The 25,255-nt window shown below is 42.0% G+C and overlaps 1 protein-coding gene across 1 annotated transcript in view; it reads left to right on the forward strand.

Moving 5' to 3' along the window:
• The first annotated feature begins 1,255 nt into the window (after positions 1-1,255).
• Positions 1,256-25,255, forward strand: part of LOC145403991 (uncharacterized) — a 124,586-nt gene continuing 100,586 nt past the window's right edge. The window contains exon 1 of the mRNA XM_080275598.1: positions 1,256-1,279. The gene's annotated coding sequence lies outside the window, so the exon portion shown is untranslated. The remainder of the gene's footprint in view (positions 1,280-25,255) is intronic.

Genomic DNA, 25,255 nt, shown 5'->3' on the forward strand with positions numbered 1-25,255 from the left:
TCATTCCAACAAACACTATACAGTTTTATTCAGCTGAGAGTGAGTCAAAGGAGTCTAAGTGATAAATAATGCCTTGGTCAATCAGGTGAAGACAGCCGGCGGGTTGTATTCTTGGATCAATAATATTAGAGTATTAGTTTCACGTGAAGTGCAGAACCAGGCCTGAGTCCTGGCTCAGGGTTCGAGTGGAATAACAACTCCGCACTCGGCTGAAGGAGAAAACTGGTGAAAATCCTCAGAGTATAATGCCACCACTATATGGCGTAGCTTATGTAGATGGGCTCCTTTACTTTAATATTCTCGATCACGGGCCCATAGCTCGGACATCCAGCACCCCATGAGGGGTAATATGGGACTTAAATTATTTATTTTCAGTGCAGAAAAAAGAACTAAAAATTAGTTTTTCCTTACCAATGAAAGTAGAGGAAAAGCACTGTAAAATCAATCAGATATGCGAGATTTGATATTTCACACACACACACACACACACACACACACACACACACAGGAAAGCCTGGGAGTCGTAAACAGGGGAAGAAAGACTGAGGAAGACATCTATACCTGACCGATATATCTCAGTCTTCGATCAGCCAGTATTGATCATGTTTTTGTTTGGCCTGTGAAACCTCTCTCTCTCTCTCTCTCTCTCTCTCTCACTGGAGGGACCGGTCTCCTACTGACACACTACACTAGTTCTACTTCATTTATCATTGTCGTCAAGTTTTCGTTAATTTATGTCTATGGAGATACTCCCCAAGAAGTGGAACCGGAGTGCCAAGCTTGTGTTCTTTTGTCAGCACTTGCCGTCGATAAATTCACTTGTAACCTACAGTACAGTAACATCTTTCAGAACTATTTAGCCTAGGTGTATGAACATTATGAACTGCAACCATAAAACTATCATAATCTCATTCAGCTGGGAAAGTGAAGCAGGAATACCAAACTTTTAGTTTTTTTCAAGGCATTCGTGACTAATAGTTTTCGCTAAGATAAACTGCTTAGGTATGCAGTGTAAATAGCCTGATTACACAGTGACAAAAAACAAAAGAAGCCTGTCACGTATAATAAAATATTCATGTTGCAATTAAAGAGCTGCAGACACGTGTGTGAGTCAGACGTGTAGGGAGTTTGTTGACATGGACACGCATGCACGGGCGGCGTGACGCTCACACACACGCACATACACGAGAGGAGCTGTGTACCTGAGGAGCACCACAGTGAGTGCTGAGGGCCGGGGGCGGGTGGGGGTAACAGCTCCTCGGTTCTCACCCTGAATCAGGTTAGTTTATTACCGTTACTCTATGTGTACACAATCATACATGTGTGTGAATACTTGCTGAAGTCGAGGTTAGCTATTCAAGATGTTTAATTCCAAAAGAAGTGACCAGAAAATCAATGGAAAATTGGCCTGGCGCCGCTGGCGAGTCTAGTTCTGGAGCCAAGAGTAAAGGACAGAATGGGCGATCCCTGACCCCGCTACCAGACGTACGCTCTGCCAACAACACAGTACTTGTTATTTGGATCCCGTGATCATCGTATTTTTCACTTAAAAATAAAATTATTCATGCTAAGAATGATAGACTGTGATCCCGTTACGGCCTGTGATCGTCCGAATATGCGAATGGGACAGGGTAGAAGTATGTGGTTTCAGACGACTGAGGCAGAGCTGTGTTTGGTGACGTCATAATCCTGACTCACTGCTGCTCCCTCGATAGCAACATGCCGATAGTGAGATTTGTGTACATATGACAAGAAGGGAGTGCAAGTAGTATACGTAAACACTCGAAATAAGAGAACGTTAAGTGGACTTGTGGACGAGACGGTGCCAGAGGGGGTGGGGAGGGAGAGAGGGGGGTTGATAGGCGAGTGGAGGGAGAGAGGGAGGGAGAGGGAGATGGGAGGAGAGTTGGCGGTTGCTGCCCCTCCCTTCGGGCGCCAGAGATAATATTTATTTTAAACGCTGAACCTGCGAGGATATAGATTTCAGTTTCTCGGTAATGATACTCGTTACGTCATACCCGATGTGAAGGATGGTTCGTTGCCGCGGGAAAAAGCTGTAGTATTCGAAATGAGTTAGGTGTTTGCAATGAATGGGATGTCAGGTGGTGGTGGTGTGTGCTGGGAGTGTCTTAGCTGCGGGCAAGTGTCGCCAACCCTCCCAGCCCACCCACCTGCCCCTTGCCCACGCTTTCCTGTCCCTGCCCACTGACCCATGCTTCCCACCCGAATTGTCCATCTTTTCCTTTGTCTGCGTCTTCATTGCTCACCTGCTCCATGCCCATGCCTCCCTGCCCCCTCACGTACTTCTTGCCCATACCTTCTTGCCTGCTTGCCCACCTGTCCCTTTGTCTGGTTCTTTCTTGTCCACCTCTTAACCCATGCCTGCCTCCCTTTCCACTTATCCACATGCACTTTGCTCATCCCTCACTGCCCATTTGCCCACCTATACCATTGTGTCTTCCTTATGCCCCTTACTCATGCCCACTTTCCCCCTAGTTCCATTATCTGCGTCTTCCTTGCCCACCTGCGCCTCACCCATTTTTCCCTGCCCTCTTGCCCGTCTGTCCCATTGTCTGCGTCTTCCTTGCCCACTTGCCTCTTTCCTCTTTCTTGCCCACTTGCCCCATTCCCATGTTTCCCTGCCCACATGTCCCTTGTCTACATCTCCAGTGTCCAGCGCTTACATTCCCTGCATACCTGAAATCTTCTTGCCCTTCGTACCTTCTGCCTACTTGCCCACCCACTGTTTTCTTCGTACTCCGCGCCCACCTGCCCCTCCCATGCTCACCCTGTCGTCTTACCTCCTACCTCACCATCCGCGTCCGCATGCCCCTTGCCCAAACGACCTGCCACGTACTCACGTCCCTCAGCCTCTTGACCATACCCCCTGCTTATTGCTCACACCCACTGCCTCTTGCCCACACCCCTTGCTTCTTGCCCACATCTTCCTCTTGCCCACACCCAGTGCCTCTTGCCCAAACTTCTCCCTCTTGTCCACACCCCTTACTGACTGCCCACACCCTCGCCCCACTCCCTCTCCCAGTGAACGGTGTGGTACGAAACGGCCAGACATTATTTTACTCTTCCGTTACTCCCTTCTCGCTCCACACTACCTTCCCCCTTCCCCATGTTCCACTGCCCACCTTGCGTCTTGCCCCACATATTCCTTGCCCACCTAGTTCTCACACCTCTTGCCCCTGCCCTACCGCTCTCCACCGCCCCCTTGCGCCTCTTGACCTTCTCTCCCCCTTTACTCCACACGCCGTCTTGCTGGCAGACTTGTAGACCAGTATAGCAATTTAACCCTTCCACTACCAGACCTCTTTCCCTAGTTTACTAAAATCGTCTGATGGTCCTTGTCGTGACCCCAGACTTATTTGAAAGTGAGGCTGGTGGATTGCCGGCTGAAATTGCCCTTGTGCAGTCCACCATCCTCGTTTCGGGGGATGGAGAGGGAATTTAGGGACATTCGTATAACTGAGCAGCAGAACCGCCCCATTCCGTCAGTGACACGACGGGAAGGCATCCTTTCCAGCAAGAGTAGCGAAAGCAAGGCAGCAAGTGAAAGGTATATGGGTCTGGGTACTGGAGGGGTATTCACTAACTTTAATAAATCGTGTTGGGGTAGGAGAAAAAATATAATACTGCGGAATGGGTTTATGGAGAGTTTCCAATCGTTCTGCTACGAGAGGTCTTCCCATTAGCCAATGGAAATTGCCGGTGTAAGTCAGTTAAGTTACGCGTCCAACTCGAAAGAAGAATGGAGATATGATGCAGTACGTATTTCCTAGCTCAGTAAAACCGTCTATCTATAGTTATAGGTCATTTAAGTTAGCAGAGACTTTCGCCCTGTTGTAGCCTGACTCATAATAATACGATGTATACCCTTTTTGTGGCACTTCTTCGTGGCTAGCAACATACTTTAGCGTTATCTCTTGTTATAGGTCAGTAGGCTATTCAAGTTGGAGAGAGATGTTAACGCTTAGTTAAGTGAACAGAATGTAGTATAAACTAAGAAAGACGTCATCTGACGTTGTAGACCGAGTCACGGTGAATGTATTTTCTTATTATATACTCCTATTTATACGACACAAATATCGTGAGCTGAGTGAATCTGACTGGCGATAACTGTACTCTGTTCACTTAAGCTAGGCTTAGTATTGTCGTTTCTCTATCTTGGAAGCAGAGCTGTAGCAATAGATTAACGGTAGAATATGGTGCTAGTCAAGAAAAAGTGCAATGGAAAGGATGCATGGTCGTAGTATTGCCTTATTCTGCCTTCGAGTTCCGGGAAGTAAACTGTTATTGACGATTATCTCCGCCAAGTTAAAGCGAGCGATCTATAGCTATTATTATCGTGCAGGGATAAGTGGATATGGCTTGTGAACCACTTAATATTAATAAATTTGTCTGGGTATAAATGTAAACTTTTTTTTTTTTTTTTTCACCTTAGCGTGGCCTAGATTTTTGTCCTTGTGTAGCTTATTCCACGTAGCTCGGTGGCAGAAAATGATAGTGCTGCAGATCTCCACCCGTTCCATAGCACGTCTTCGTGACTATCACCATATTCTAGTGTTAATCTAGTGTTACAATCAAGCATTCAGGACAGAGATAACTTGGGCCAAGTTAGAGTATAACAGCGTCATCTTACTGAGGGTATAACCACCATCAGTCAGAGAAGTCCTAAACTGCGTAAAATCGTAAGGCGGCAAGAAGAGGAAATTATAATCTCAATGTCTCTGAAGGGGCGACATTTCTTCAGTTGCAAGTGGTGAAATTGGTATGAGTTTCCTCCTGTGTGGTGTGGTCGCCCAGGCTTGTCCCTACATGAGCTATTGATTGACCATGAACCCTAGAATGGGACCAACGCTCCGTCTGGTGCTGGCCCCAGGGCGCGCCGCTCCCCTCCCTCCTTCTCCCCGCGTCCCCTCCGTCATCCCCCCCCCCTCCTCTCCGACCTCGGGCCGTTGTGGTGGTGGTGGCGGCAGCGTCTGGGTGAGGCTGCACACGCCCTCCTCTCTCCGCACAGCTGCACTGGCCTGGAAAAAGAATTTATGGAGGCTGTCTCTAACGCCTCACCCCATCTTTCCTTAGCTGGGGAAAAATTTTTGGTGGTGGAGATGACTTTTTCTAACATATTCACTCCAACGGTAGGCTATTCCCCCAGGTTAAAAAATAGTCTGGCGTGAAAATAGTACTGAAGGGGCTGACTATGCTTAGCGGGACTTTTTCCATTCCTGAATCAAGCCGTCTGGCTTTACCAAAAAGTAAATAAATAAACTGGTAAAAAAAATAAAAGTAAAAGGATTAAGGGCAAAGTGTACAGGCATTTCGGATTGAACCTATCAAAATTTTGTAGCCCATGAGTTAAAATTTCATTGTTAAGATGCATTTAAAGAGAGGATTTGCTTGCTTTATGTCATCGTATATGCAGGAGCGTTTGTGCGGTGAATGAATGAACGTGGCCTGTCACTTAACAGTCGGTTAATAGTTTTGCTCTAATGCTCTCCTTTTCCTATTAAAATATGTCTATCCTGCGAACCCCATATAGTAGTGAGAAATATGGAATGGTGATGATGATCTTTTCATCATCATCATCACCACCACCATCACCCTACTATTTCCCTGTGGTTGACTTGACAGTATTTGGAAATAGAGCAAACGAAACTAAAAATGCAGCGGAAGCTGGCAGTAATGTGTCTTGTGAAGTGTGCCACACACCCTTTAACTCGTTGCTCAAACGTTGGAATTTCTCGGCTGCATCCCACAGGCAGTCCACACGTAGGTTTCATGAACACCATTGCCACCGGTCTGTAATGATAATAATAGTAATAATATCAATAATGATGATTTGAACAGATGGAACTGGAGACAGAGCTTCACAAAAACAACTAATATTTCTTTCGTACGGCAGGGTAACTAAGATATATATTTTTTCCTGAAGAACAAGAGGTTGGAAGATTCTTCACTCCCTTTTCCTCGTTCATCTTGCTTTAAGAAATCAAGTTTACCAAAGGGAATTTTTTATTTATTTATTTTAATCATCATCTTGAACTGAATTGTACAAGTTGCATAAATAATAAAGAAAGTTAGCCTTAAACAGATTCAGCCACGTTACACATGAGAAACGGACATAAGGTAGCGCGTTCTGAAAAACTCTCAAGTTACAGATTTGTGTATAATAATAATCATCATCATCAACATCATCGTCGTCGTCGTCTTGTCGTCTCCGTTAGTGCTGCCAGCACAAACAACAGCAACAGTACCCCTATCACCGTCATCATCATCATCATAAGCTGTATCATCATCATTTATCAATAATAATAATCATCATCATCATATCACCATCTTCAGCACCGTCATCATAATCATCAACCCCCCCCCTCTCTCTCTCTCTCTCTCTCTCTCTCTCTCTCTCTCTCTCTCTCTCTCTCTCTCTCTCTCTCTCTCTCTCAAGATCCCCAACCCCCATTTTTGTACACCAGGATCCGCCTCCACTCGCGGCCACAATACGGTGTCTAAAAACCTTACTTAACCCCTTCAGTCCGGCGACGTAACTTTCACTTTACGTTTTCCTACCTCCCGACGGTTTTATTAATGTAAGGAAAGCCCTCTAGTAGCGAAGGTGTTAGTGGAAGCTATATGTAATCCAACCAGCTCCAAATGTCTCACAAAAGTTGAATAAAATCGCCTGATATCAGCAAGAGTTGACTTAAATTACCTGTTCGGACTGAAAGGGGTTTACCTGTGGCAGTGGTGTGTTGCAACTGAATAAAATAGCCCAGCTTTAATTATCGGCTAGCACGTTAGTTGAGATAGTTGATGACCTTTCCTGAGAAGGGTTACTCGAAGCGTATAAAATCGTCTGTCGGTAGCAGGAATGAAATACAAATCGTCTGTCAGTAGCAGGAATGAAATACAAATCGTCTGTCGGTAGCAGGAATGAAATAAATCGCCTGTCGGTAGCAGGAATGAAATACAAATCGTCTGTCGGTAGCAGGAATGAAATACAAATCGTCTGTCGGTAGCAAGAATGAAATATAAATCGTCTGTCGGTAGCAGGAATGAAATACAAATCGTCTGTCGGTAGCAGGAATGAAATACAAATCGTCTGTCGTAGCAGGAATGAAATACGAATCGTCTGTCGGGAGCAGGAATGAAATATGAATCGTCTGTCGGTAGCAGGAATGAGATACAAATCGTCTGTCGTAGCAGGAATGAAATACGAATCGTCTGTCGGCAGCAGGAATGAAATACGAATCATCTGTCGGTAGCAGGAATGAAATACAAATCGTCTGTCGTAGCAGGAATGAAATACAAATCGTCTGTCGGTAGCAGAAATGAAATACGAATCATCTGTCGGTAGCAGAAATGAAATACGAATCATCTGTCGGTAGCAGAAATGAAATGCCTATGGTTAACAGCTGTGAAAAAGTAAAGTTGAGACTGGAAATGTTGAGTAACTAAAATCTGGTCCTACATCTATGTTTGAAAGTTGTGTGCGACACGTATACTGTAGCTTCAGTTTGCCTAACCCTAATGCATTCTGGCCATTCTGTTGATAGTTCTCTTGTTTTTTGCTTTCCTTTTCCCATTACTTAATTCTGCCCAAACTTAATCCTTCATGGGAAGTGGGATGATGATGATGATGATGGATGTGGTTGTGGTAATGATTGTACTCTGATGGTGTGGGTGTTAGCAGCAGTATAAAGTCACATAATAAATTCTTTTGAAACTTTCTTTCCTCGCTGCCGGCCCGCCTGCCTGCCTGCATCCGCTCCTGCATGCTTGTGTCCTCCCTTCAGTTGTGTCCCAACCCGGTGCTCCCCTAGCTATCACTTGACTCTTTCCCTGATACAACTCTTATTCCTGTTTGCCTTCCTACCTACTCGCTTGCTTCTACGTACCTACCTAACTGCCTGCTTCTTATCTACTTGCCTACTATCCTTACTGCATGCTTGTTTGTCTTCTGTTTGCCTACCTACTTGTCTTCTACTTGCCTACTACCTTCCTGCCTGCCTGCTTATCTTCTGCATGTCTACCTACTTCCTGCTTGCCGTCGTACCTTCTTACATGTCCTCTGCTTGCCTACCTACCTTCTTACCTGTCTGTTTGTTTTCCTTCCAATCTTCCTTCCTACAAGTGTTCCTTCCTGCTAGCCCGCCTTACCTTCCTGTCTGTTCCCCCCCCCCTTTGTTTTCTTCTCGCATAGTTTCTTTCCTGCTAGCCCCCTTCTCTGCCTACCTGTCTTTCCCACGGATTGTCTGCCCTCTTACACATTTTCCTTCCTGCTTGTCTCCCTTACCTACCTTCCTGCCTGCCTTCCACCCCTCTACCTCTTTTCATATCTGTCTGCTTACCTGCCAGTCAACCTGCTTGTTTTCTCATTTGTACACCAGCGCGCTACTCTCTTCCCCCAACCCTCTTTCATGATTATCTTATCTGTGTCGTAGTCCATCTCCCATGTCCCTCCCCCTGCCTACCACTTCCAGTCTTTTAAGCGCAGTGTTTCTTAGCATCCCCAAATAAACTTGTCTTAATTTAGGCTTTCTTGTGTTTTTTGTGACTTGTCATCATCATCATCATCATCATCATACCCTCTTTCCTACTTGCATTAAATGGGATGGTTCCAAAAACAGGAAAAGTAAAACAAATGTAGGAGAATTCTCTCTCTCTCTCTCTCTCTCTCTCTCTCTCTCCCCGCCCATGCCTTCCGGTGTGGGTGCGGGGCAAGACAAGGGAGGACAGGTGAGGTGCCCTGGGCGGGTTCAAGGTGAGAGGGACGAGATATCGAGGCCCACCTGACGCCAAGTTACAGTACTTAAGCCAGCTGTCGGGGTAGATCCAACTCCTGCCTCTGCTGGAGTAAAAAAAAAAAATAAAGGTTTTAATCTGTTTATCTTGGAATTATGTGGACTGCTAGAATGCTTTTGTTGGAATTGTGTTGACTTCATATTTTTTTATTTATCATTATTGTTTTTTAGGAAGTGTTAGAAGAACCTTGATATTGTTTGGTCATGTAGAGGGAATGGAGTTTTTGTTTGTTTGTTTGTTTTCCACGACTCTGGGCATAGGCTTAACAGAGACACTGAACGTTGTATGTAACTCCTTTAGTTTAAAAAGTCACAGGTAAGTCAGATAACATCGTCTGAAATTACCAAGAAAAATAGAAAGGGTAATGTTGGGTCGGTAAATGTACGATATACAGCGTGTCAAATATTTGGTTGATGAATGTAGAAGTGGCCAGTATTTGGTTAGTGAATGTGAACAAATGTGTTGAATGTTTCGTTGGCGAATTTAAGAAATGTTTTGAATGTTTGAGTGGTATGTGTACGAATGTCAAATGTTTGGTTGGAAAATATAAGAAACATGTTGCGTGTATCGTTGGTGAATGTAGGAGGTGTGTTGAATATTTTGTTGGTAAATGTAGAAATGTTGAATGTTTATTGAATGTAGGAAAATGTGCTGTAGAATGTATGCTGAATGTTTGGTTGGCGAATGGAGAAAATATGTCGAATGTTTCCTTCTTTCACACAGGATGCATAAATGATTTGTTAATATTCGATATAGGGTGTAAATCATACAGTGCGTTCCCTAAGGCGTAGCTGCCCTCCCAAGCACCATTGACATTTTACATTTATATGGTTCCCCCTTTCCTTGGGAGAAGCAGCCTAGGTATATAGATAGATAGATAGATGGTTTGTGCGCCAAAAGACGGAGTTACAATGCGACACCTCTTTCACATTCCACCACCTGGGTACTGGAGATATCGTACGTTGTGGTGTACTTTCGATCACAGTAACTGTCTATACAATCTTTCATTTTTCCATGTTGAAACAGGGAACGAAACTCCTGAAAATATTCTTCAGTAAAATTTTCATGGTTCAGGATACCATCTATTTTTCGCAAAGAACCATGAAGGAGAACTATTTTGTACCGCAATTATGAAGCAGTCATTCATAAACAGTTGTATTCAGGTAAACAAAAAAAAAAAAAAAAGAGCAACATTGCTCAGTGAAGCCATCGGTCACCTGAATAAAGAAAGTATTATGATCGAGTGTACATTTTCGGTCAGTAATATCATTCTAATTTATAACAACATATGGAACTCTTACATGATACTCTGGAACGTTGTTGGGCTTCGAAGATCACATCACAGGGTTTCTAAAGTTAGTGCTCACAGTCTTTGTATTTGTCGTTACCGGTATGGAATGCCTCAGTATTCACGTCGGCAACTGTACGTGAACAGCAAGGGTGTTTTTATGGCATATCGCTGAGCGTTTTTATGGCATATCGGTGGGCTTTTGGAAAATCACTGGGACCAATAGCAACGTAAAGTTTATTCCAGTGATATGTATTTTTTGCCATGGAATAGGTGCAATTCGAGTTTAGTTTATCAGAATTGCCAGCTCACTACTATGTTCACGCTGCCACACCTCGACGCAGTATAGAACGAATGGCTGGCCTTTGAATGTAGGAAATATTTACTCAGAACTTGTGTCGAGTGTTTAGCTTCCTTGGATTCAAAAGGTGGTGAGTACAAGGCTGGCTGAGAGAGAGAGAGAGAGAGAGAGAGAGAGAGAGAGAGAGAGAATTTTTTCAGAATATGTTTAAAGAATTTAGCCTTTCCGAATTCAGTGGTCGGTGTACAAGATTTTTGAGAAGGAGGGGGGGGGGAGGATCATTTCCCCCATGCAAAAGTATTCGTTGACACCTGCAGTAGCAGTGATAGTTTGATGTACCATATTACCTGTATCGCAAAGCTAGTTTATCTGGCGCAGTTGAAATTCACACACCTTACGATCTAAATCCCTGATATGCTCCAACCAGCCGGGTACAAATAGGCTTTTATTGCTTTTTTTCTTCTATCTTTTCTCGCGTATATCGCAAGCACACACACCCTTCCTTTATGGACCGACAGCCAAACTATGGCACACGACGAGACTGAGGTTGTCATTAACGTACCCTGGCAACTTACCTGTCAACAGTGCGTCTGATTTCGTATCATATTATACACGATTCATATTGTTATACGCGAATTTATTATACATGAATATTATTATACACGAACATATTATACACGAAATGGGAAGCATCGCTGACGGGTAGGTTGCCAGGGTACGATAATGACAACCTAAGAATCGTTTGCCGCTACTATAGTAGACGCGGTCAAGATTTGTTCATGCATCACATCTCACAGTTTTTAATCAGTGTTCAAAACTAGTCAGTTCTGGGACTGCCTTCTGCAGTGTACAATCAACTACAAACTTCCGTTCGCGTCTTCTACACCTCTCATCGCTGGAGTCAAGGTAGATGCTTGAATGACACGTAGTGGACGAATGAATGATGACGATATGCACCTTTGTCCACTGTGTTACACTCAGGCGTCTATGAATCTAGCGAAGAAAAGAGGTGGGAGAGGCAAACGACTGTATTTGACAGTACCTTTCCCACGTTCCTTGACCTCCAGCCTTTTAAACTAGGCAGCTCGAAATAGACTGATCATGAACTTGACTTTCTATTTGTGCAGCTGTCTTCGGAAGACACAAGTTTTGCTTGCTGTCAGCCTTGGTTAATTACTTTTTACCAAGAGCACAAAAAAAAAGAAAAAAAAAAAGAGGGGGTTACACCTTCAAACGTTCGATAATATGATCACACTACTCTTGAATGGGATGGCTGAGCTCACCACGGGCGTGACTAGGCAAACGAGTTACGATAAACAGACGTACTGTACAGTGCATATAATATATCGGGTTTGGATATTTTCATGCATACATGCGTGTGTGTGTGAGAGAGAGAGAGAGAGAATGTAGGCAGGTGGTTTAAGGTGTGGCCCAGCCCACCTTATACCGCCAACACACTCCCCCTTATAAGCAACACCCTAAGATTTTTTGTGTAGCGCTGGTGTCCAAATTTATTACTATGCTCTTACAGGAGGGGGGAATTAACTGGCAGACAATCAGGCTGATGATGCATTTTAGCTCCTGTGCTGGAGGTGTTACAGTCGGCTTTGCTAGCTCTCTTAGGCTCATATGACTCACACGGCTGAATAAAATTGCCTCGCGTTAACTGTAGTACTAGAGCTGCCCCGGTCATGAGTGGGTCAGTGATGGCTATTAACTCTCTCAGTCTCCTGCGACTCGCTCTCAGGTAAATAAAGTCGTGTAGCCCTAGCTGGAATTCAGTACTAGAGTTGTTCCGATCATGAAAAGGTTAAGATGGCGACATTGTGAATGAATGTGTGTGTGTGTGTGTGTGTGTGTGTGTGTGTGTGTGTGTGTGTGTGTGGATGAGTAAATTGGGAGTGTGTCGTCCTGTCTCGACTACCTCCTTTTCTTTGGGGGAAGCAGCCTAGGTATATAGATAGATAGTTCCTATGTTCCGGATGTTACAGACTCCATTTGATTAAGTCCTTCATTACGAGGACTCTATTTGTTTATCTTATTCTTGTAATCTGCAGATGGTTTACTCAGCCATGGAGACCACTTGGGTTGTGAACGAGTTAATCTCTAGAAAATCGATACTTCTGTCCTAAACTAACCCAAAATATTCTGAAGTTAGAGTGAAATATGTGTTTATATTATTATTATTATTATTATTATTATTCGACTCCAGAGAGACATACTGTAGTGAAAGGGTTAGTATCTGTCTGTAAAAGTAAGCATAGGTACCGGTAGGCACATTTCATTATTTCTTTCTTCTTTCCAATATACCTTTAGTGCCATATAGTCCTCTTGGGCTTGGTGCTAGTTCTTATTACTTACTTACTTACTTTCCAGTATACCTATTCATTAATTCAGAAGAATCGGGAGTGAGTTCCAGTTCACAGAGAGAGAGGTTAGAATATGTCACCATTAAAAACCCAGTATACAAGAGATGGGCGCAGTGCAATTTTTCTCTCTCGGTGCCAGAATATCCACAAAAGTTATCCTAATGAGTCCAGAGCCAGTTTCAAATCAGGCAGGTACACAAATGCATCACAGCCAAGAGAGACGCTGAACATGTGCCGTATATTAAAAGCGTACGCCATTTGGTGAAGGCATAACTAATTCTTTATGGTGGTTTTTCGTATCTTCTTCCTGATACCGCCGCGTATTTTATTACTATTATCAATATTGTTTCATTATTTATTATTTGTAATAATAATAATAATAATAATAATATTATTATTATAGTTATTATTACTACTACTACTACTACTACTACTATTACTACTACTACTACTACTACTACTATTACAATCACTTAGGAGCCCCTCGTAGAAAATTTTTGTCCATTGTCCCATTCAAAACGAGACTTCTTTTCCTAAATTGAATAAAATCGGCTGAAGGCAATAAGAATGAATTTTAAAATTACCGTAACATCATCTTGTTAAAAGGGTTAATAAAGATAGAATGATTACTTACTTATTTTTTAGTACGAGACATCTTTCCTACGTTGAATGATGATTTTTAAATTACAGGAATGCAGTAGAAAAAGATGTCAGTTGTATAAAGGACTAAGCTTTTCAATACGATGAGGTTTTTTTTTATTGTTGTTACTCCGAGATACTTATATTCAGCTTAGGAGAAAAATTCGTAACAAAAGATTATTAAGAGAAAATTTCGTAACAAAAGCTAAATAAGAGAAAATTTCGTAACAAAAGATTAATGAGGGAAAATTTCGTAACAAAAGATTACTTACCTGCAGTGCTGTGTTCCTACCTTAACCGACCAGAATACGGGCCCAGGACTATCAGAGGTGTACCAAGTTCGACCCAGCTATGGCTTTCAGTCTCTTACTGTCAAAAAAAGAAAAAAAAAAAAATGCATGGTGGGTGATGCGAGTGACTGAAAATGTATAGTTCCCGGATCAGACCTGTAACCCCTTCGCTGCGATGTCGTCTTTTTCACTGTAATCATACTACCATCAGACGATTTTTAAAAAGTTATGGACAAACCTCTGGCAGTGAAGGCGTTATAAATAGTCTCCATTAAACTATTACACTGTGAAAAGTCCCCACAGAGCTAAAGAAAATATTCAGGAAGTAGCAAGAATAAACTAAACTATACGTAGCAAGAATAAACTAATATAAAACGTCGTTAGGCTGGAGGGGATATAATTCGTCCTGCACAGCAGTTACGTTAGCTGAGTAATTTAGGTGGTGACTGAGGACACCCGGCATCTTCCAGCCCTGCCCTTCTCCCCATCCTACTCAGTCCCTCCACACACCCCTACCCCCTCAACATCCTCATCCTCATCCTGCCAGCACCCATTCCCCATCAACATCCTTCTCCCTCAACACCCCCTTCCTCCTCGACAACCCCTGTAAACATCCCCTCCCTCCACATCCCCCCTCCACCCCTCAACACTCCCTCCCCGCACCGTGGCGGTATGTGGGAACTGAAGTTGCAGGATATTTTGTGGGTGTAGAGATTATAGCTACAACATTTACCTTGGCATCTTACCTGTTCGGCATCGTAATCGTCATTATCATGATCATTATGATGCAGGAAACGGAGGTCTTCACGGCTTGGCGACAATATAACCGGGCGGCTATGCTGTCCGGTTTTACAGATGTCTCACCTCCCTTCCTATTCCCCGAAAGGGGTATGTAGCCTGCAGAAGAAGGGCAACATCAGCCTGCAGTCCACTGGGTTCACGTCCAGATGCGTCTGGGGTCTCAGCAACAATCACCGTCGTCGTCGTCGTGGTCGTCGTAGTCGTGGTCGTCATCTTCGTCGTCGTCGTCGTCAGTCATCACTATCAGTCATGATCATCATCATCTTAACCTAATTTCCCACGTTCACAAGAAGTGCATAGAACGGCTTCTTAATCTCGCGGGGGACACGCATCAGAGAAGAATGAAAAGCCCCATACACAGTATCCTTCTCCCTCGTGTACTAAACGAGGTACTGTCGGGGGGAGGAAAAAAAAAAAATCTGTGCACATTCAGGGGAGAACAGTTTGACACCACACACGATGAATACTGCATAATGCCAGTTGGTCCTACACCACGGTAGTAGTCCTGCTTTGTGTGTGGATCTGGTATAGTCTGCTAGTGACGTAATCTATCTTATCCATAGAAGACAATGTTATGGTACTCTTGTACACAGTCACATAAAAACAAATTAATTTCCTCAATACATTACGAACTTTTTTTCTTTAGGACACTGGCCATCTGTTGCGTTAAACTTTTATGACCCTGTGCATGAATTACAAAGATGGTGGGTGATTATATTGCCACATTCCTTAGCCAGTGCAGAGTTTCCAACCCTCTGCTTCCATCTCTTTAGTCACCTTTTCCGACTGTCACCCATTGCAGGAAACACCGAAAGCTAAGTTCCATTGTGATACCATTTACAGTCTGTTGACGACATAGGAGATTTACTATCCTAACGAGTGAAGATAGGTATGATGGTAGCAGCAGGAAAAAGCGGTGGTCATTAATCACCACTGACGTCCTATCAAACCGAAAGCGTGGACAGTTGAATTGTGCTATCAGCTGCTAGATCTTATCGCCTCAGCAGTCTTCATCTCATTCACAGTTATCTGCTACATGATGGGTTTTAAGCCACGATGCCATCTTACGTCGTGGAACAAGATCTTTTCATTTACTTTATGTACGATGCAATTATGTATATAGATCTGGAACTCATTCTGAACTCTTGATGATATATGACAAAGCGAAAGTAATACCAGTAATATATTATGCACAAAATGCTATCATAACATAAAACTCAATGGATGACCAACTCCCAGCAGGACAGCTTTTATTACTAACTTATGTTCATGTGATCCTTGGCCACGAGAGCTGCTTCCACAGCTGAAGAAAACTGAGTTGCGGTAGCCAGATAAATAAATAAATGGGTAAGTAAGTAGAAATAAATAGATAAAAGAAAACTCATCCTTATGAAGTGGTTATTTTTCATTCCCCTCAATCAGTTTTCGAGCTGAATAAAATCGTCGGCAGGAACCGTAGTCAGAATGGAATAACAAAGAGGTGGTAGTAGTGACGATTGTACCCTGCCTCCTCGAACCCGGACACGTTGACGGAACTCATCTATGTATTCTGATCTCTCTGCTCCTTCTTGGCTTACTGTACCGTACCTGGGTCTATAATCCGTCTCGGCATTGTTGAAAGGAAAAATGTGCCAGGTTTCTAAAAACTGTGGCATCATCATCTTTATTTTTATCTTTGTCTTAATCACATAATCTCTTTCTTCATTACCCTGATTATCATCATCATTTTCGTCATCGCCACCATTTTTGTCATCATCGTCATTATCATATTCATCATTTTTGTCTTCATTGCCATGTCCACCATCATCGTTACTGACATTCTCATTATCATCATGTTCAGTTTCACTATCACCATCTCCCTTCTAGTCTTCTTTATTCTCATAGCCGTATTCCCGGTGTTATGAATGGAGTGGGTAGGATCCAGAAACAGGATATGGGCCACACCTCATTGCCCTCACCATTCACGCCTTCGACATTCTTAGGAAAACTCAAGGAAAACTCTTAGCATATTGGGCTGCATTCTCGGCAGCTTAGGAGGCTTTCTGACACATTTAGTTTACTTTTTTTTTTTTTTTTTTTTTTGCATATGGCTGCTAATGGTCTTGATATTTATTTATATATAATGTTGGTATAACTAAAGCATAATATACACGAACAGGAGAGGATTAGGAGTACTTGGGGCCTGAAGTTAATTCTACTTGGAGGCCCTTTTAACCACACACACACACACACACACACACACACACACAATACTTTATATATATATATATATATATATATATATATATATATTAGGAGCTTCTGTGGTACAGTGGTAAAGTGTGCGTTTTCGCACACTGGAGAGCGAGGGTTCGCGCCCCGCCAGGGTAATAAACTTTGGAAGCGTTCTTCCGACCATGTACTGCTTTGACGGACACCAAGGGTGCTGTGGTTGAACCAGTGTCGCATATTGTAAGTATGTTTGCGCCCAGTCGGCTTGCGTGGGCCGATTACACTTGGTTCACAGACTACACACACATCCAAAGCCACTACAACACTATAATCACACTTACAAGCACTTCGCACCCTACATACAATCTCTACCAGACAGCCTAAGCCACTTGGTAGAGATACATAGGCTGTATCGTCCCAACTTCGGCCGGGATAGGCCGGTCCTGCAGTGGATACTCAAACGGCTCATGATGATGATATATATATATATATATATATATATATATATATATATATATATATATATATATATATATATATAGTACATGCATTAATAAGCTGTTCCCCTATGTCACAATGTCAGAAAATACTTTTAAAACGTTACTATTGTATTTTTATTGCACCCTCTTGTCTGGCTTGTTCTTAAGCTTTGCCAGAGTTATTTATTTACACATTTATTCATTAACTCCCCTACCACCACACACACACGCTTGGAACCCGATGCTGTCTCACTAGGTTCCATGTAAATCCGCCTTTGAAATAATAATTTTGATACAGCGACTTAGCTTAGAAGAAACGTTTCGAATTTATCTAGTCTTAGCCTTCATTAACTCCATCACAATTATATGTCCTTCCTAACGTGAAGAATAACGTATGGCGGTGGCCTGGGGATTGTAAATAAATATCATCCTTGTGAATAACTTCAATACGAGTAGACAGCTAAATAAAATACAGGATGACATTAAGATGCATAACTAGGGCAGAAATAAGCCGGTAAGAAAGAGATGTTAGTTAACCTCCTACGCGTACGAGAAAATGACCTTATTGTCTACAACCCGGAATCTATGAAGTTTTTTTTTTTTTTTTTTTTTTTTTTTTTTAAATACCTGGAACCAAGATTTTTTGCTGCCCTCACCCCCGCCACCCCTCCCTCACCTTCTGCCACCAGTAACCCCATCGCTATGAATGGTCTCTCCTTTGTGTGATACAGCCGTCTGGTGGTAGCATGAATAAAATGTAGCTATAAAAGATCCCATACTCAAAATGTAAACTGAGATAATTTCTAACCCCTGCGAGTAGCCTCTTCTATACGTAATACAGTCATCTGGTAGTTGCACTAACAAAATGTATAAATAGGCGTCATTGAAAGCCATAGATTACTGGAGATCGTTTCTACCACTGCGAAAGGTTTCCCATAAGCAAATACAACGGCCTGGTAGGTGCAAGAGTAAAAAGACGTTATTGTACCCACGAAGTTAAGGAAATCGTCATTAACCCTGCAGTACGAGAGATCTCCTCTAATAGTAATACAGCCATCTGGTATTGGCAAGAGTACAGTTAAAAAGGTATCATCATAGCCTATTTTAACCTCTGTTGTACCTTTTTTAATGTTATCGAAAATAATTTTAATCCTTTCACTACGACGAGTCTCCTCCGAGAAGAATGAAACCATCTGGTAGTAGTATAGATAGATAGATAGATATAGATACATAGATAGATAGATAGATAGATAGAGACAGAGAGACAGACAGACAGACCGAGACAGAGACAAACAGAGAGAGAGAAAGCAGCGTGTCGGCTTTGCCTAATAACTTAGACACTGGAGAGTAGTTCTCAGTGAAAGAGGAAATTTTTTGTAACAAGAAGAAAGGGGAACATGATCAAGAAAAAAGTGGGAGAAAAAAGGAGAGAGAGAGAGAATGGTTGATCAGATTTATTGGCGTTACAGAGGCCAAGCTGTGGATCCCTGCCAGACTGAATAGAGAGGATGAAATGGTGGGGGAGTAGAAGGAGGAGGTGGTGGGCGAGTAGAAAGGAAGAAGCGGTAGGGGAGTTGAAATGAAGAAGCGGTGGGGGAGTTGAAATGAAGAAGCGGTGGGGAAGTAGAAAGGAAGAAGCGGTGGGGGACTTGAAATGAAGAAGCGGTAGGGGAGTCGAAAGGAAGAAGCGGTGGGGAAGTAGAAAGGAAGAAGTGATGGGGGAGTAGAAAGGAGAGAATGTGTTGAGGCATTACCTGTTCAGTAGGTACGGTACCAGTGCTTGTAATTAACCTTTTAAGCTAGAGGACGTCAGGTGGGTTTTATTCTTGTCCATTGCCTGACGACTTCATTCAACGTCACAGAGATCTCTGGTACGGTACTGAAGTGGTTAATGAAGACTGTAGATATCGCCGCCTATTCGAAAAATTTTATCATGAGCATAATATAATAATCTAAATGTAGTAAGAAACAAATAGAATTACTGACTAAACCGACTGTATGATGTACACAGCAAGACGGGCCCCGAACCTTCTCGGAAAGGCTGACAGCCATAATTAACTTTTCTTCATGCTGGTGAAGTACGAATGGAAGAGGGGTGTCTGAAGTGAGAATGATGCATGAGAAAGTTGAAGTGTTGCAATGGCATTGTTTATGATCGTGAACCCGTTGGACTGCAGGCCGTTCGTGTGTGTCAAAGTCTGTATATATATGCCATCAGTATGAATCGACAGGGTGCGAACACATGCAAAAATACTGGAGGATATACCAGTACAATCGGTGTGTTTTCACTTGGCTGAGATCCCTAACCCCTTTCAGTTCAGCTGATGGTCAAGTGAAGTCAGATTAGAGTTGATATGGTTAGTACCCAAGGAGACTCATTCCTACCTAATTAACAATGGTTTACTGAATTTCATGTAACCACGACCTGGTATTCAAGTTGTGCTTGTGACTAAGTTACCTTAGATGAAAATCAACCAACTATTGCACCTACTTTTACGGCTTGGGTTTTGAATTAAGGGTACATGTAAATCGTGAGATGACCAGGCTGAAACCAAGGATCTCAAATTACACTTCCTTCACGTAAACTTTAACCTTTTCATTAAATGTTGCATTAATATTTCGTTCATATCACATTCAGACCATTTTATTCACCTTAGGATTGACTACAGCCTTTATTAACAGTATAACTTCACAAAGATCTGTCGTACTGAAGGGGTTCATACAGGGCGTAGTTTAACCTCCTTGTTCGAAAAGTCAATCCCAAGCTGAATAAAATGGTCTGAATGTGATATGAACGAAATATTAATGCAACACTTAATGAAAAGGTTAAAGTTTACGTGAACGAAGTGTAATTTGAGATCCTTGGTTTCAGCCTGGTCATCTCATGATTTACATGTACCCTTAATTCAAAACCCAAGCCGTAAAAGTAGGTGCAATAGTTGGTTGATTTTCATCTAAGGTAACTTAGTCACAAGCACAACTTGAATACCAGGTCGTGGTTACATGAAATTCAGTAAACCATTGTTAATTAGGTAGGAATGAGTCTCCTTGGGTACTAACCATATCAACTCTAATCTGACTTCACTTGACCATCAGCTGAACTGAAAGGGGTTAGGGATCTCAGCCAAGTGAAAACACACCGATTGTACTGGTATATCCTCCAGTATTTTTGCATGTGTTCGCACCCTGTCGATTCATACTGATGGCATATATATACAGACTTTGACACACACGAACGGCCTGCAGTCCACCGGGTTCACGATCATAAACAATGCCATTGCAACACTTCAACTTTCTCATGCATCATTCTCACTACAGACACTCCTCTTCCATTCGTACTTCACCAGCATGAAGAAAAGTTACTTATGGCTGTCAACCTTTCCTAGAAGGTTCGGGGCCCGTCTTGAAGTGGACATTATTTGGACTTTTATACTGTTTTTACACTTACCTAGCCCAGATATTCGTCCTTATTTCACATACCGCAGGGATTAAAACAAAACAAAACAAAAGACAACACTACAGCTGTACATTCTTTCCATCGAAATTCTAGACTTGCATCATATTCTAGTGCTGATATATTGTTACAATTTAGTATCCAAAAACAGAGAAACGGTAATTTTAAGCCAAGTTAAAAATGAAAGGAAGGGTCGCTGCTGAGTAGGGAGAGAATGTTTGATACCCTTTTCACGAGGATTACGGTCTGGGAATGTAGGTGGATATTGTAGATGTATTTAGACATGTGAGTGACGTTGTCCGAGACAGGATGTAAATGGATCGGTTATTTTTACACCGAATTTACAAAGGAAAGGATATGGAAAACCTACGTGTTGTATCCAGCAGAGCACCAGTCACGTAATATGCTGGAGAGGGCCACCTTCAAATGTTGGCACTGATACGACTATGATGGCTTCACTGCAAGGGTATACAAACGTCCCTAAACTCACTATCCCCCCAAAGAAGAATGTTGGTCTGCAGAAGGGGAACTTCATCATGCAGTCCAGTGAGTTAACATTTAGATGAGCCTGGGAATGCAACTACTAGTAGCACTACAACTAGAGCAGGGATGAACTCTCCGACGGGGTATCATTTTCGATGCCAGCCCCCTTTCCGACTTAACAGTGTCGTTTTTCCATTACTGCCAACTATTTTAAGCAGCTTAGAAGAGACTTTTCGACCTGGAACGGATTATATACAATCTTAATTAACCTTTATTATTCGAGCGCTATCCGTAATTGAATTAGTTCTTTTGGCAGTAGCAAGAATAAAGTGTAAATTACGTACTCGGGGTGAAGAAATTTATCTCATCGTGATTGGCCTCCTTAGCCCGAGGACTAAATTTACTGTATATTTAATTGTTGCTGCTATACTCTCTTTTACTCTACCTTGGCCTAAAATTGTCATCTCTTCACTTTAAATGATAAGTTATACCAGTAGATTAACACTTGAATTCGATGTTAATCACGAAGTGCAGTGGAAAAGATGTAGAGCCGTAGTAATGTCAGCTTCTGCCAATGTGCCACGTGAAAAAAGCTGCAGAAGGACGAAGAATCGGGCCAAGGTAAGTAAAAACAGTATAACAGACGATTTTATTCAGATTTAAGAACACCCTGGTAGCAAAGAGGATAATGAAACTAACTCCATTCCCCTCCTAAGCTCAATATAGTAGGCTGGAAGTAGCTAGCAAGAATACAGACGGATCAAGAATACTCAAATAGCAATGATGCCGTGAACAAAGTTTGACCCTAACCTGTGACCCTGACCTCTGATGGATCTGAACCTAATCTGAATCACTTCTTCCCCTCCCCAAACGCATTGTATGTGCCAAGTTTTATTCAAATCAGGTCAGGCATTCATAAGATAGTGTGTTTTCATTCAAATATAGTTACATACACGACACGGACTCAGTCACAGTAGCTACCCCTTCGGCATGGCTAATAAATGTGACATCCTTGGACATAGGGTTAAGTCTGAAACACCTCTCCTTAGTGTGGAGATCCGTGCCCGCAGGAACTACTCGTGGGTTTACCACTAATATGACAGAATTATCTCTCAATAAAAACTGGTTAGAGATGAGAATTTTAAAGGTTTGGACGATGAGCCAATTTAGGTGTGGCCCAGTGACATTGGACAATCTGCTGATCATTCTCATACTTTCATTTTTTGCGTCTTGTTCCTGGATCCTACCTACCCCATTTTTATTATTGGGAATAAGATGATGATGGTGGTCGTGGTGGTGGTGGTAGTCGTGATGGTGGTGAAGAAACCTGTCACGCTGTTTATTTTTGGCGATAACGAAAACTGTCAGGTTGTTTATTCGTACCTGTGATACGATAAAGATAGGAGTGAGAACGCAAGCACATGTATTTACGAAGCATAAATCGGTATCTTGTCCTGGATGCATTAGGCAACCAGGGCGCCTTATGTTTTGTTCTTGTTAATTCCAGACAATTTCATGCTACTTAAAAGAGCAACGTAGTGGTGAAGGGTCTGTGAAGGCTGTATCTAACCCACCAGGTTGTAATTTCCCTCCAGAGCAGAGCTAAATCGTCTGGAAGTTGCGAGAATAAATGGTAAAGTAATACTGTATCTTCTGTGCATTCGGCCACCACTTGGTATTATTATTATTATTATTATTATTATTATTATTATTATTATTATTGTTGTTGTTGTTGTTGTTATTATTATTACTATTGTTGTTGTTGTTATTACAAGTCGTCTTGGTAGGCTACTTTGAATTACATTGATTTTACGCTTTCACCAGGAAGTTGTCTCATCATATTCTTAGTTTACCGTTGTACTCTAACGTGGCCTAAAATCGCCATTTCTCCATCTTCAGTGCTGAGGTGTGCCAGTAGATTAACACTAGAATATGGTGCTAGTCACAAAGAAGTACTAGGGAAAGGATGTTGAGGTAATAACATTGTATTTTTTTGCCACTGCGCTGCGTGAAGTAGGTGCCAGAAATACGATAATCTGAGGCGTTCAGATAAAAAAGGATATGAATAATGAAGACTTTTCAAACACTTCAGTTCTTAATCATTTTCGCCAAAGCTGAATAAGATCGTCTGCAGGGATCAAGAAAAGAATAAAGAGCGGTCATCCTAATAAAGGATTACTTTCGTGAATGAAGGAGCATCAGTAAATAATCTGTGGAATGAAATTGCGTCGACGGCCTTTGAAAATGTAATTCTGACTGTCTCCACTGTCTCCGGATGATAGTTTAGCTCAAAAACCACCGCACTGATTCAACTCTTTCATTTTGAGGATTATTTTGATCTTTTATTCCTATTACCACCTAGCGATTTGTGATTTTTGTGTAGTTTTCTTGATGCCTCAAACTATCTCATCAAGCTTATTTAACGCCTTCATTCTAGTGACTTTTTTTTTTTTTTTTTTTTTTTTTGCGTGTGTTAATCTTGCTCAATACGATTTTATTCAGCATATGAAAGACCTGAGGGGTTGGGTGTATACTTCATTAAGCCCTTCAGTTATATGAGGTCACTACTTAGCTGAATAATGTCTTCCGGTGATTGCACGAATTATTAGAAGATACTGTACGTCATAGGACTGACTGAGTTAAGGACCCCTGGTAGTGAAGGGATTAAGGACACAAGACTGTACCGTATATTTTGTGCTTTTCTCCTCTTACATTGCATTGACTCTGTTTTATTTTATCCATCCTACCACCAGGCCATTTTATCAAACTTTGTCAATGACCTCGTAGTGAAAGGGCTATCGGAGACCATTTCTAACCCTATCCTACTGGTCCTTCCTAAACTCAGTACATTCGTCTCTATGTAAATAAATAGAAAACGAAAAAGGCATCGTACTGCAGGGATTACCATTCATTCTGTGGACGTCTTTTATGTCTTTGTGCTGTCTACGAACAATTTTATTCAGCCGATGAGAGACTTTAACTGGAGGGGTTAGGTATTTTATTGATGCTATATATGGACAATTTTATTCAGCTTGAGAGACTTTTTGATGTGAAGGGAGTAGATATCTTATTTGTGCTATTCCAGACGATTTTATTCAGCTGATAGGGGACTTTCTGAACTGAAGAGGTTAAAGGCAGCTTCATTTTCCCTTCTACTTTGCAGAGGTCCTTCCCAACCTGAAGAAGACTGTTTGGAGGCAGATAGAATACGCCATCTCCCTCAAGGGGTTAGCGTCACTGTGAAATTAGTACATTACATTCATCACTCTTTCGGCACAGTGACGTCATTTTTTACGTAGTTGTTTCTTCCTATACAGTACTTAATTTATTCAGCGTAGGTGGAGACTCCGAATTTGAAGGGGTAGACATATCCTTCATTTACACCTTCACTACCAGAGTTCAAATTCCTGAATAAAATCGTCCGGCGGTAGTATTGATGAAAATGAAAAAAAGTAATCGTAATGAAGGAGTGAAAGGAATATTGACTAACTTTCTTGAACATCCATACAGTATTATATATATATATATATATATATATATATATATATATATATATATATATATATATATATTACATAAAGTATGACTATATGGCGTCCTGCGAGGATATGGAGCTTGAGTGAACTGCTGGGCCAAAGAAACGGATTTCCTTGTGTGTGTGTGTGTGTGTGTGTGTGTGTGTGTGTGTGTGTGTGTGTGTGTGTGTGTGTGTGTGTGTGCCATAAATTAAAAGCAGTGTGATAAAGTAACGTAATAAAAGGAGACAGGGCATTCTAAACTTGCTTCAGTCCTTTAAAAATACTTAAGAACAGTTAGACTAGGTAAACACACACACACACACACACACACACACACACACACACACAACTGAAAATGAAGAAAAGAACTGTCAAGATTTAACTCGTTCACAATGATGACGTCTCTGTTCAGTATTCTTGTGCTTCAGCCAGACTGTGATGTTCAGGTGAAGGCAGGTGTCTCGTAATCAAAGGGATGGAAACAATCTCCATTAACATCACCAGTGCTAACTCGAATTCTATTCTTGCTGCTGCCAGACGATTTCATTCAGGTAAACTTTACCACCTAGCGATAGGAATATACGCCGTCTTGGGGCATTTTCATAGGT

The sequence above is a fragment of the Coenobita brevimanus genome, chromosome 62 (genome assembly GCF_032717465.1).
Source record: "Coenobita brevimanus isolate Jiangsu-jjx chromosome 62, ASM3271746v2, whole genome shotgun sequence".
Taxonomy (NCBI): domain Eukaryota; kingdom Metazoa; phylum Arthropoda; class Malacostraca; order Decapoda; family Coenobitidae; genus Coenobita; species Coenobita brevimanus.